This window comes from Euprymna scolopes, chromosome 10, assembly GCF_053919585.1.
Source record: "Euprymna scolopes isolate OS-2025 chromosome 10, ASM5391958v1, whole genome shotgun sequence".
In the NCBI taxonomy this organism is placed as follows: Eukaryota; Metazoa; Mollusca; class Cephalopoda; order Sepiida; family Sepiolidae; genus Euprymna; species Euprymna scolopes.
This window is the reverse complement of record NC_136491.1, coordinates 88399721-88411032: the sequence shown is the minus strand read 5'-3', so window position 1 is coordinate 88411032 and position 11312 is coordinate 88399721.

Genomic DNA, 11312 nt, shown 5'->3' with positions numbered 1-11312 from the left:
TGTATATATGTATGCATGTATGGATGTTTGTATGTCTCGTAAAAATTTTCGACCCAGGTCACGGATTTTCATGGGATCGGTATCATTTTAATATTCCAACCTTCGCCCGAAAAATATCGAAAAATTCTCCACCCTAAAATCATCAGTTTTCTACAGGGAGGCATCAGCAAACACCCTCCTTTCATGACAAGTTCGCTTCTACGCATGCGTCGTACGAAGTTGGAACATGATTTACTTTAACTATTAAAAAAAACGACACAATTTCGTCGACATCGTCTTAGCTCAGTTGCCTAGAGCGCGGGGTCATTATCTAATGTGTTTGGGTTCGAATCGTGGGGTGGTTTTTTATTTTAATATTGAAACAGGGTTATTTAAGCCATTTTTCACGTGTTTTTTTTGGGGGGGGGATTATTTTTCAGATTTTTTAAAGAGGTTTAAACGTTCGTTTCTCTGTTACGCGTTATCTTTTTTTTGTTTTTCCTATTTTTAAATTTAACATCATTCGTTTGCCTTACGTTATTTTTTGTGTGTTTTTTTTATATTCACTTCGCTTATACTTATGTTTTGCTTAAGACCCCCCACCCCGCCCGTGCACACACATCTCAAAACAGCCAGGCAACGCTGGGTACGTATGTATGTATATATATATATATATATATATATATATATATATATATATGGGAAGAAAAATGAGATGAATTCTATACTAATTCTTTAAATATTTCAAAATATATATTAAAAAAAAAAGCACTGCGTAAATTAAATATATTGCACATTGTTAAATAAACCAGATAAATACGATTGGGAAAATCGAGAAATTTAAGCTATATTTATTAAATAAAAATGATAAAAAATATATGGAGTTTAGAATAAAAAATATAGTTTGGAAGATATTTCGAGAAAAAAAATCGCCAGTTTCCTCACAAAAATGATGGAAAAACAAGAGGAAAAAGAAAGAATAAGACACATCGACGAGTAAAGAAAGTTAGTACACAAAATCCCGGTTTAATCACGGCGAATACAAACCAATAAAATGTGCGGAATTAAAAAAAAATGGTAGAGAATAAGCGAAACAACGTGTATATATATATAAATGAATAGCAAAGAGAAACCGAACTAGAAAAAAAGAGACACTTAGATATTTCGAGTTTTAAATAAATTAAAGCAGAGACGTTCAACCAAGGTGAAACTCTTCCCGAGGGTGGTATTTAAGAATTTCAAGGGGTAATTGAGATCACAGGTTGAAATATCGTCAAGAGTATTGATCTTTCCGCAAACCATAACGTTAGAAAATGTAAATAACCTGCAGGGCATCAAACTTTTCTACTGACTTATATTAGATTACACGTACATACACATATATATATATATATATATATATATATATAATTCTACCGCCAAACAATATATGTGTGTGTGTGTGTGTGTGCGCGCATATACATGTATATATACATATATATATATATATATATATATATATATATATATATATATATATATATACCCACGGAATGTCTCTCTCTTTCTCTCTCTCTCTCTCTCTCTCTCTCTCTATATATATATATATATATATATATATATATATATATATATATATATATAGCTCGTTTGAAAATTACTGATGTTGGAAAGCCTTTGATGTGTAATCAACTGGTTTCTAAATTATGCGTTATTATGCTGGCCTTGGCGGTTCAAATCACGCTCGATTTTACTATAATAAGTTTACGAAGATGGCTGCCGTACTACTTTACAAACGTGTGTATAAAATGTATATATCTTAGTAGTTACGTTAAATCTGTTAATTTTGCCGTGTATTGTGTCGAATATGCACATAGAGCTGTCATTTAGCTTAATTCACGCACTAAGTGATTGGCTTCATTTAAATTGCTCTCGTACTGCGATGTTGAATGAGCTAAAACTATTATATATGCATATATATATTCACGATCACTAAAAGGTAGGGGCTGATACAGCTTTTCTAAACGTCGACAATGTGTTTTGTTATTTTCTTTTCGACTGATTAGGTAAACAACTGTAGGCGAAGAAATCATATCGCAAGTTGATTGTTATTTGGTAATGATGTGAATTAACGGTCGTAGAGGACTAATAAATATGTAAAAAAAAATAATTAACAATATCTTTTACTAAAGCAGAAAAAATATGTTAGCGTTAGTGTAGAGTTAGATGTATGTTAGTATAACAAAAATGGGCTGTTTTGTCTGGTCTAAATGCTGCACGGATACTTTCAACATAAACTTTTTTTATTTCACATTAACGTTAAAAATGCGTAGAAGTATTTTTCTTCCTAAAAAAAAAACATGCGCGTTTGTTCTTCTTTTGAATAGTGTTTCATTTTTGTTTTCTGGTGAAATGCCGTTTCGTTCGGATTTTGAAGACAGTCACCTTTTTATTAAATTTTCCCGGCTTCTTACGAAATTCTATGTCGACAGAAGTCAGTTTCCCTATTTCAAATAGGTCATAATTGGAAAAGGTAAAACGATAAAAAATGTTTTAACCTCAAGTGAATTTTTTTTTTTCGGTAGTGAATTTAACAATGTTACATTTCATTAGACGTATCGCAGAAACAATCAAATAAATAAATAAATAGGAAATCCGACTTTCCTAGATTTTTAAAGATAGGCCATATATTATAATTTTTATTATTTTTTCTACCTCGCCTAGACACCAGCTTAAAATCTCTAATTATTGTACATTTGGCCCTGCGTAAACTTCTCTTTTCTGACCAGACACTAGCCGTTTCCCGCCTTCATTTCAAACGGCGTCTGCTTCGGCGTCGACATATTTTTAGTTTTTCTTCAGACGAAAGCCCGAGCACATTTGCTAATTTGCATACGTGTCCCAACGCTGATCCTGCTGCTCATACAGTAACTTGCCAGCCAGTCTTCGTCTGCTGCTGATGCCATCATACACGCACTGTTCACACTGTTACAATAAGAATACCAATAATCCAGTAGACAGAATGAAAAAGAACAGGAATTTCTACCGCACATCTTCTACAAACGATATTAATTATGGGATGAACTGTTGTGTAAAGAATACGGGAGCATGAAGCGAAATGCCATACTCATCATTAGACTACAGTTTTCAATCGTAATTCAAATCGTGTAAAATGTATTTTCTTATAACTTTGTTTTTAATAAAGTGTAATGGATCCTGCCAAATATAATTAAATTATAATTAAGCAATGATGAATTTATTTATAATAAGAAAAATCAACTGTAATCGTATTTTCTCATTTGTATGTGTGTTCTGAAAAAAAGTTGTCGTAAAACTAGGTTGTGTTCTGTAATGATGTTTGTAAGAATGTCTCATCTTTATCAGTATGCACATGGCTGGTTTTTAGCGGACTTAAACTCCCCGGTATAACTATGTAAAACGGTCTAGAACGCAGTCATCTAGCTAGAGACATTACGAGTAGGTTCCACTTATCGCGTTTATACCAAAAAGTAAACGTTCATTCCAAGAGCAGAGCTTTTCATAAGACTATAACTGTTGTCTTCAAAATCTCAACATATATAATATGAGCTTTTTCTTTAAGAATAAAGCGCGTCCAAAAATTAATGACAATGTTCCCACCCGAATGGAGCAGAGGCTATTTCCAACCGCATTTATGGCTATAGCTGAATATTCAATGCATGAAAGTTTCATCTTTTTGTTCCAGATAATGATGGTGTAACACTTTAAGAAAGCAGCCCTAGCGTAAGCGTGCGTCCAAATCAGAGATGCGTTATTGACTTTCTGACAAAACTGTATTGACAACGGTTGCAACTATGTGAAAGTTGAATTCTGTTTGAAGTGGAACACGTTCGTATGCATTGTGCTACAATTTGGAATTTAAGACGTAAGCTTTACTTTTAGAAGGAGCCATTATAATGATATTACTCAAATATTCGTTGTTCTTTAGCTTTGAAGTTCAAAAGTTTTATACGGATCCTCGTATAATGATCATGTACAATTCATACATTACCCCAAATACTTTTATTTTTATGCATCTACGATTCAAACGGGATTTTAAAATCCATATCTTCGGGTGATTTTCGAGTGAGCATTTATTACTGAATATTTATTAGTGTACGAGGTGCATTATATAAGCCTCCAGACCTTTGACGTATAGACACTTTTATTGATAGGTCACACATACAACTCTAAGCCCATTTGAAGTAATATAAGTTGTCAGTCAAATGCTGCGTAACTTAAAACAAGTTGTAAACAAATGGTTTTAACTTGCACATTGGACATGAATAACCTTTCTTTCAGATTAAAAAAAAAAGAAGATTACTAAAATAATTTGCCGAAAGGTGTCAATGACCGCTATCTTTAAAACTCAATCGACCAATATTAAACCTTCGAGATATATATTTTTTCAAGGTAGTCACCACTTATCAAGGCCCCGAAGCCACTCGGGGATAAGGGTTATTGTGTGTACGGTGTTGGAGATTTGCTAAAGTGTCTTACTTAAGGAGGCGGTTCATCAGGAATGGGTTTACATTGGACTTGAAGTAATCCGAGTTGTAGTCAGTTGAGAAACAGACAACCGGAACAGATTTCCACAGGCGTGCACTTCTAAGAAAGAAGTTTTTTTCATGGAATCTACGTTTTGATTTTGGCACAGATAAGGAGTGGGGAAACTTGCGACAGTGGTTTCAGCTAGGCGGGTGTTTATCGTGAAAGATTGTGGAGGGGGGATCAGAGATTGAAGTTCAGACGAGCACCTGCCATGGTAGTAACGATAAAACAAAGACAGGCTCGCAACGTCTCTTTTGTGGGAGAGAGATTGCAGTGAAGAGAAAAGTGCATCATTCGCTAAGTCACGAAGCCTATTTTGTACTCTGTTAAGGCAGGATAGGTTATTTTTAGCAGCTCCTGCCGAGATGTGGCAGCAGTTCTCCATCCTTGGACGTACGTCGCGTTTATACAGATAGAGAATTGCATCATGGGTGAGATATCTTTAGTAGCGGTAGAAGGATCCTACCGTATTTTCAGCGACCTTGACAACTGACTTGATGTACGTGTTCCATTTCAGGTCAGGAGTAAAGGTCAAGCCCATAAGCTTATCAAAACATGGAGCTCCCCATAGAGGAGAGTCACCCATTTCAATTCATGCCAGATGGGGATCAGAGCGTTGATGATGTAAAGATAGGAGCTTGCTTGTAGATGCCATTCTTGAAAGGTTTGTGTTCCGTCTCTATGATTTTAATGACCTCTTTTTCTGAATTTTCTACTAAGCGGTTCTGTGCATACAATTCATGGAGAATGCATTTAGCTGTAATTAAGAATGTAACGACATCAAGTTTTCTATTAATTTCAGGTACAATGTTCAATTAAGGTTCTAGTAATCTGGATTCTATGTATGAGAAACTGTATGTTGCAAATCAAGTGCCCTGGAGAATTTCCCCCATTATTTAAAAAATATCCACAATGGAGAGTAATTCTCGTCATTTTGCTGCACATAATTAGCATCTTCAAGAAATGCCTACTTTCCTTCTGAATCCACCGGCATACCAAGTTTTATTTGTTAGAAAAATCAGTAGAAGAAGATGCCTTAGGAATGTTTTATTAGAATCAAAGTTTGCAAAACATTTTGAGATAGCGTGATTCTTGCTAAACAAGGTCAGTTACATAATCTATTCTACCTTTTAATAGTGGATGCCCAGTCATAATTTTTCCGGACATCCTTACAAACGTTTTACACTGTCACACTCAATAGTGAAATATATGCACTTTTCCTTCTGTAAGATTTTGCTCCAGAACAACAAAAAAGTAATGTTTCTTCAAGACACAAAGAGCAGATTGCACGCGGTGACATTTTTACGGTCTATTTCTATGTATTTGGGGTTGATCTAACGCTGTCTGCCTTTCATGTGAAGACGTTCACCAATCTGAATTATGATCTTCTATCCACATTCTTCAAAAGCTTTGTTAATGGAATCGATCCCGTTCTCGATAGCGGTGAATATTTATTCTATTACTGAACTATTAAACTGAATTATTAAAAATAGCAAACTTGTCAGCATTCATAATTATCGGTACTTCACTTTGATCAACCTGAAATTAGAATATCACAGAATATTAAGATCCTGCAACAATACATCAAACGCGACAAAAATATGACATAAGAAGTTATCATTATGATTTACTTTATAAAAACTGTTGGTTTTAACCCATTTCACATTGTTATATCTGTTATTTTTGAATATCAATCTAAAGTCATTGAGTTGTGAGTGGGGAGATTAGTATCGGCGGCAATCTTTAAAGATGGCGGTCGTTGACCTTTTTTGGCAGGATTCTTTCAAGCAAATGTGTTTATTTTAAAAAGAAGTTATCCATGCCCAATATGCAAGTTTAAAACTTTGTTAACAATTTGTGGTTCAGCTAAAATATCAGCTAGATCCAATTTGAAAAAAAAAATTGCAATGCCTTTGTCGTAGCGTTCCAACTACTTCTAGAACGCTCCATGAAGTCCATTTGTGTGAGGATATGAATGACTCTCGTCACAGCATTTTTAGTTTCCTTAATTGTCTCATAACAACAGCTTTAAGGTTTTCCAGGACAATAAGTACAGTGAGCAACCGCCTGGATGCCGTTCCTGATCAAATATTATGTGCCAAGGAAGACGTGGTGGACTGGAATCTTGGGACAAACCTTGCGTAAAACTTCCGCATTTTCAGTTCCTCACGCGTAATAGTGTGTACAGTTCCCACACTGACAACGAATTTTGTACTTATTGTCTCTATAGAAACTTGACGGTCCTTATCTGCGACCTTCTTCATTTAGGCAACAAAATATGCTGTTCTGACTTCCTTACCCCTCCCACACCTTGCGTAATTCCTCACAGACATCTTGCCTTCCTTGAATCTCTTTTGCCACTTAACAATTAATGATTGACTTTTGCAAAATCGTCCAAAAGAAGTATAGTCATTCTCTACGTTTCTATTGCATTTTCTCTAATTTTTAAATAAAATATTATCCTATATCGTCCCCCTAAAGTGTCTACATGTCTAGACAACATTTTTTAAATTAACCTGCTATGACGATCAGACTTTTAAAGGTGTATTCAAATCCGTGATGCACCTATTTATTTAAAGCTTAAACCATACAATTAGTCAGTCATCTCATAAGATTTGTAGCACCAGCATACTGAATTTTACAGTGCTAACGACATAATGTCCCTTTAACTACACTCTTAAACCTCGAGTGGCCTCTGGGGCTTGATCCTTTTGTAAAAAAAACAATTTTAAATAGCTATACAAAATAAGTATGAAAACTTAATAACTTAAGAAACACTGCACCTAATATCTAATAATAAAGCTACAATATGTTCATGTCTACATTCTTCTGTTTGGATCAGAAGTAATTACCTCAATATTAATGGCCATGGTACGTGAAATACTATACTCAACTCGACGACAAAAGTCTGATCAAAGCTTTACAAAAAGAACTTTTCCGTCGATTAGCACGAACATTTCACATGTGCATCTTTTTTGAGTATCTAGGAAATCCTTTCCATGGAATATGAGATAATGGGGCACATTGTAGAAGGTAATGAAGCTGAAAGTAATGTCGATTCGCTGCCTCCTACGCTCACGTGACTACAATTTGAATGCATCTAATTATTGTAGTTCCAATACGCTTCGTGGTAAAACTATCAAACCATCACTGTAGCTGTTAAAAGTGTTTAATTTCTGCCAATGAATGTATAAGGTAATGATAGAACAAGTATAATTATACGTTATAGAGTTATGCAGTAATTACTGGAGATGCAATATCAAGTCTCAGAATTTCTATTCCGTCGGGGTTAACCACCTGAAGAAGGCCCGGTGATTAGTTGGCCGAACGTTGTAAAACAAAAACGATGGAGATAAGGAAAAAGTCCGTAAATAATTAATACACACATTATGAAACCTCGTCTGAAAGGATGAATAAATTATTTAAATAATTGTAATAATAATAAAAGATTAATAAAAATAATATATATATATATACATACACCCCCAACACAAATATATATATATATACATATATATATATATATATATATATATATATATATATATATATATATACATATATATATATATATATATATATATATATAACTTCAGTTCATTCAGTTTCAATCTAAACAGAAACCAACATTTAAAAAGAATTTAATAAGAGAAAATATTTATTACAAGAAATTTAAGTGTATAACAGTTAAATGACAGTCACTCGAAAAACAACGATGTAAGCCTGACACATAAAATACCACACTCTCTACTGTATTAATAAATAAATTAATAATTTAAATTTACATATAAATTTTCATTTAAATATTTATAATTTTATAAAATATTCGCAATTCATATAAGGTACACTGATTTTTAAAGCATAGATTTATGCCCCTAAGCGATTACTTTTTGATATAAAGAAACAATATGGGTTAATAGACATCGGTCAAAATATTATCCAAACTGATCAGTTTATTGATAAATGTAAACATAAATAACATCCTTGTTAATAACACCAAATTTGCTACATATATTAACATAAAATAGTAATGGTAAACACATAAAAGACTAACACTAGAATGATTGAATACACAAAACCATAAAACTATCTACTTTGAATATTACCTTTATTATCACCTTAAATGTTGGACTTTACTTTGCAAAATAGTAGCTCATAACTTAAATACCTGACTATTCAACTTATAGCATAAGATGCACTTGATAAAGAGGTTATGACCCGAAATATCTATACTATCATTTAAGTGATACAATAATACCATTACAGATAAGTGCTTAAATGTCGTATGTTAATGTTGATTAGTTCTTGTTCAATGTTTCAGTTGACCCCAGTTTGTTGCCTTTTCACAAATATAAGTCCTTCTCAATTGTAAATGCATTATTTAATGAAGCACACATCGTTTATCCCTAAGTCAAATTTAGATTATTATGGTATGGTAGTATGTAATAGAAATTGTCTATGCGTATATAAAGTGTAAATTACTTCCAATTGTACATAGTATTGCGACCTACCATTATATCTTTTGGGGAAACATACCGCGATGCTTAAAATATAATTTTCCCTCCTTATCTGAGAACTTATTAAGAAACGCTTGATAACCGCGTATATACTTTAATAAATAATAATTAACTTAAATATTTACATCCTGGTTAGTGGTGCAATGACAATGCATATTGCGTGACACCAACCGCTAATGTCTATTATCATTTATATACGACCGTTCCCGGTTAAATCCGTCTCTATCGATACTAACCTTGGGTCACATACACACCCCGATTCATTCTGGGAAAGGGAAAGCAAAAGAAAAAAAAATTAGACACTTCTAAATAAATACAGAAGGATTTGTCTATTTTTACAATTGATATTCATTGAGTATAAATCAGCGTGATTTGATACAGCCACTGCGTAGATGTTGTGCACGTGTGTCTGTCTGCTCCCATTCGCTAGCTATAACTTCACAGGAACATACACGCATATGCTCTCCTCTCGCTGTCTCCGTTTCTCGCACAATAAAAGCAAACCTATCCGTTTGTGTGTGCAGGAATGGGAAATATTTTATTTTAAATGTTGAAAAAAGACAGTGAAACACTGATATGTAAATTAAATGATGTGATGGCTTTTTTAGCGAGAACAAAATACTTTGTTTAACTTAATAATTTAACGAGGAAAATGGCATCCATAATCATATATAGAGTTCAAATACAAGTGAAGCATACTTAAACTTAACATACATGTAAATATAATATTATATAAAACATGATCGTGGAAAAAGACGTGTTAAATTGCAACAGATATTGCATCAATACGTCTGTGGGTTTGCAAATAGATAATTATATTCAGCGACACATTAAAAGCCTCATTCCGAAAAGAAAAAAAAATAGATTAAACTGTTTGGTATATATTTTGCTGGCTAATAGTTTATAGCTACATAGCTTCAAATAAAAATAAGCTCGAAATGTTATTGCAGAAATATCATGACAAGGAACATCAAAGTCATGGGCCACCGGATATGGGTTGAGATATGCCTTTCCGAATATCTAAAAGAACTGATGCGTGATGACATACTGCGATAACCACACACCGGAGTTCTCTTACGGATGCATCTAATTAAATTAAGCCAATACTCAATATACGTAAAAAAAATACTGCATGTGTACCGAAAATACTTAATGTCGCAACACTTGTACAATTAGGTTCATCAAACAAGAGAAGTAAATGACCGAAACATAAAATAAGACTAAAAAGGTGTTTAGCCATGGATTTAATCTTATTTAATATGGGCTAATCTTTAATTCATTAATTTAATAAATAGTGATTGATGAACATAATCGTAATGAGCTAAACGAAAATAAGTATGTTTATCTGATCATTTTTAATAGTGTTTTTTAAAAATTTAATTGAGGCCTCATTTTTAACGTCAAGTTAAATTAAAAATGAAATTAAGAGGATAACAAAGAATACATTCTTAATGTATATATATATATATATATATATATATATATATTGATATACACACACATACATATACATATATATGCATATATTAACATATTCATATGCACATATGTATATTCATATATATATATATGTATATGAATATATGTATATACAAATATATATTTATAACCACACACATAAACATACATACATATATATATATATATATATATATATATGAGTAGATGAATAGATAATCTAATACATTGTTATTTACATCAAATGTAGCTAAACATATGCAGAGAATTTTAGCTAGTTTTTAGTCAAATTAATCGATTCGTCCGGATACTGATTACAAAATTCGCAAATTTTGGCTTGGCCACGTAACTGGATGATAAAAATAAGCTACCGATCCACCCTCGTTCTGTTTGATCGAGTGACTTTATAAGTGAACACATTTTACTGAGGAATATCCATATATATATATATATATATATATATATATATATATATATATATATATATATATATATATGTGATCAATATATATATATACATGGGACATGCAATAAGTAATGTCCCTTACCCACTTACAGTTGCCTGCTCTATCTGAAATTGTGCATGTGCAAGGATTTATACCTCTAGGTGTTATGTGGAAAATTCCAGCTCTTAACTAATTGGAGTTTCTGTTTTACAGATGTTTGAACTGAGTCAGGTGGGAAATGGAGACTGTTGAATGTCGAGCAGTGATCCGGTTTTTATACTTGAAATCACACACCACAGGAGACTTTTGATGGAATGAAAGAGACTTATGGCGATAATGACCCATCATATGACCTTGTAAAACG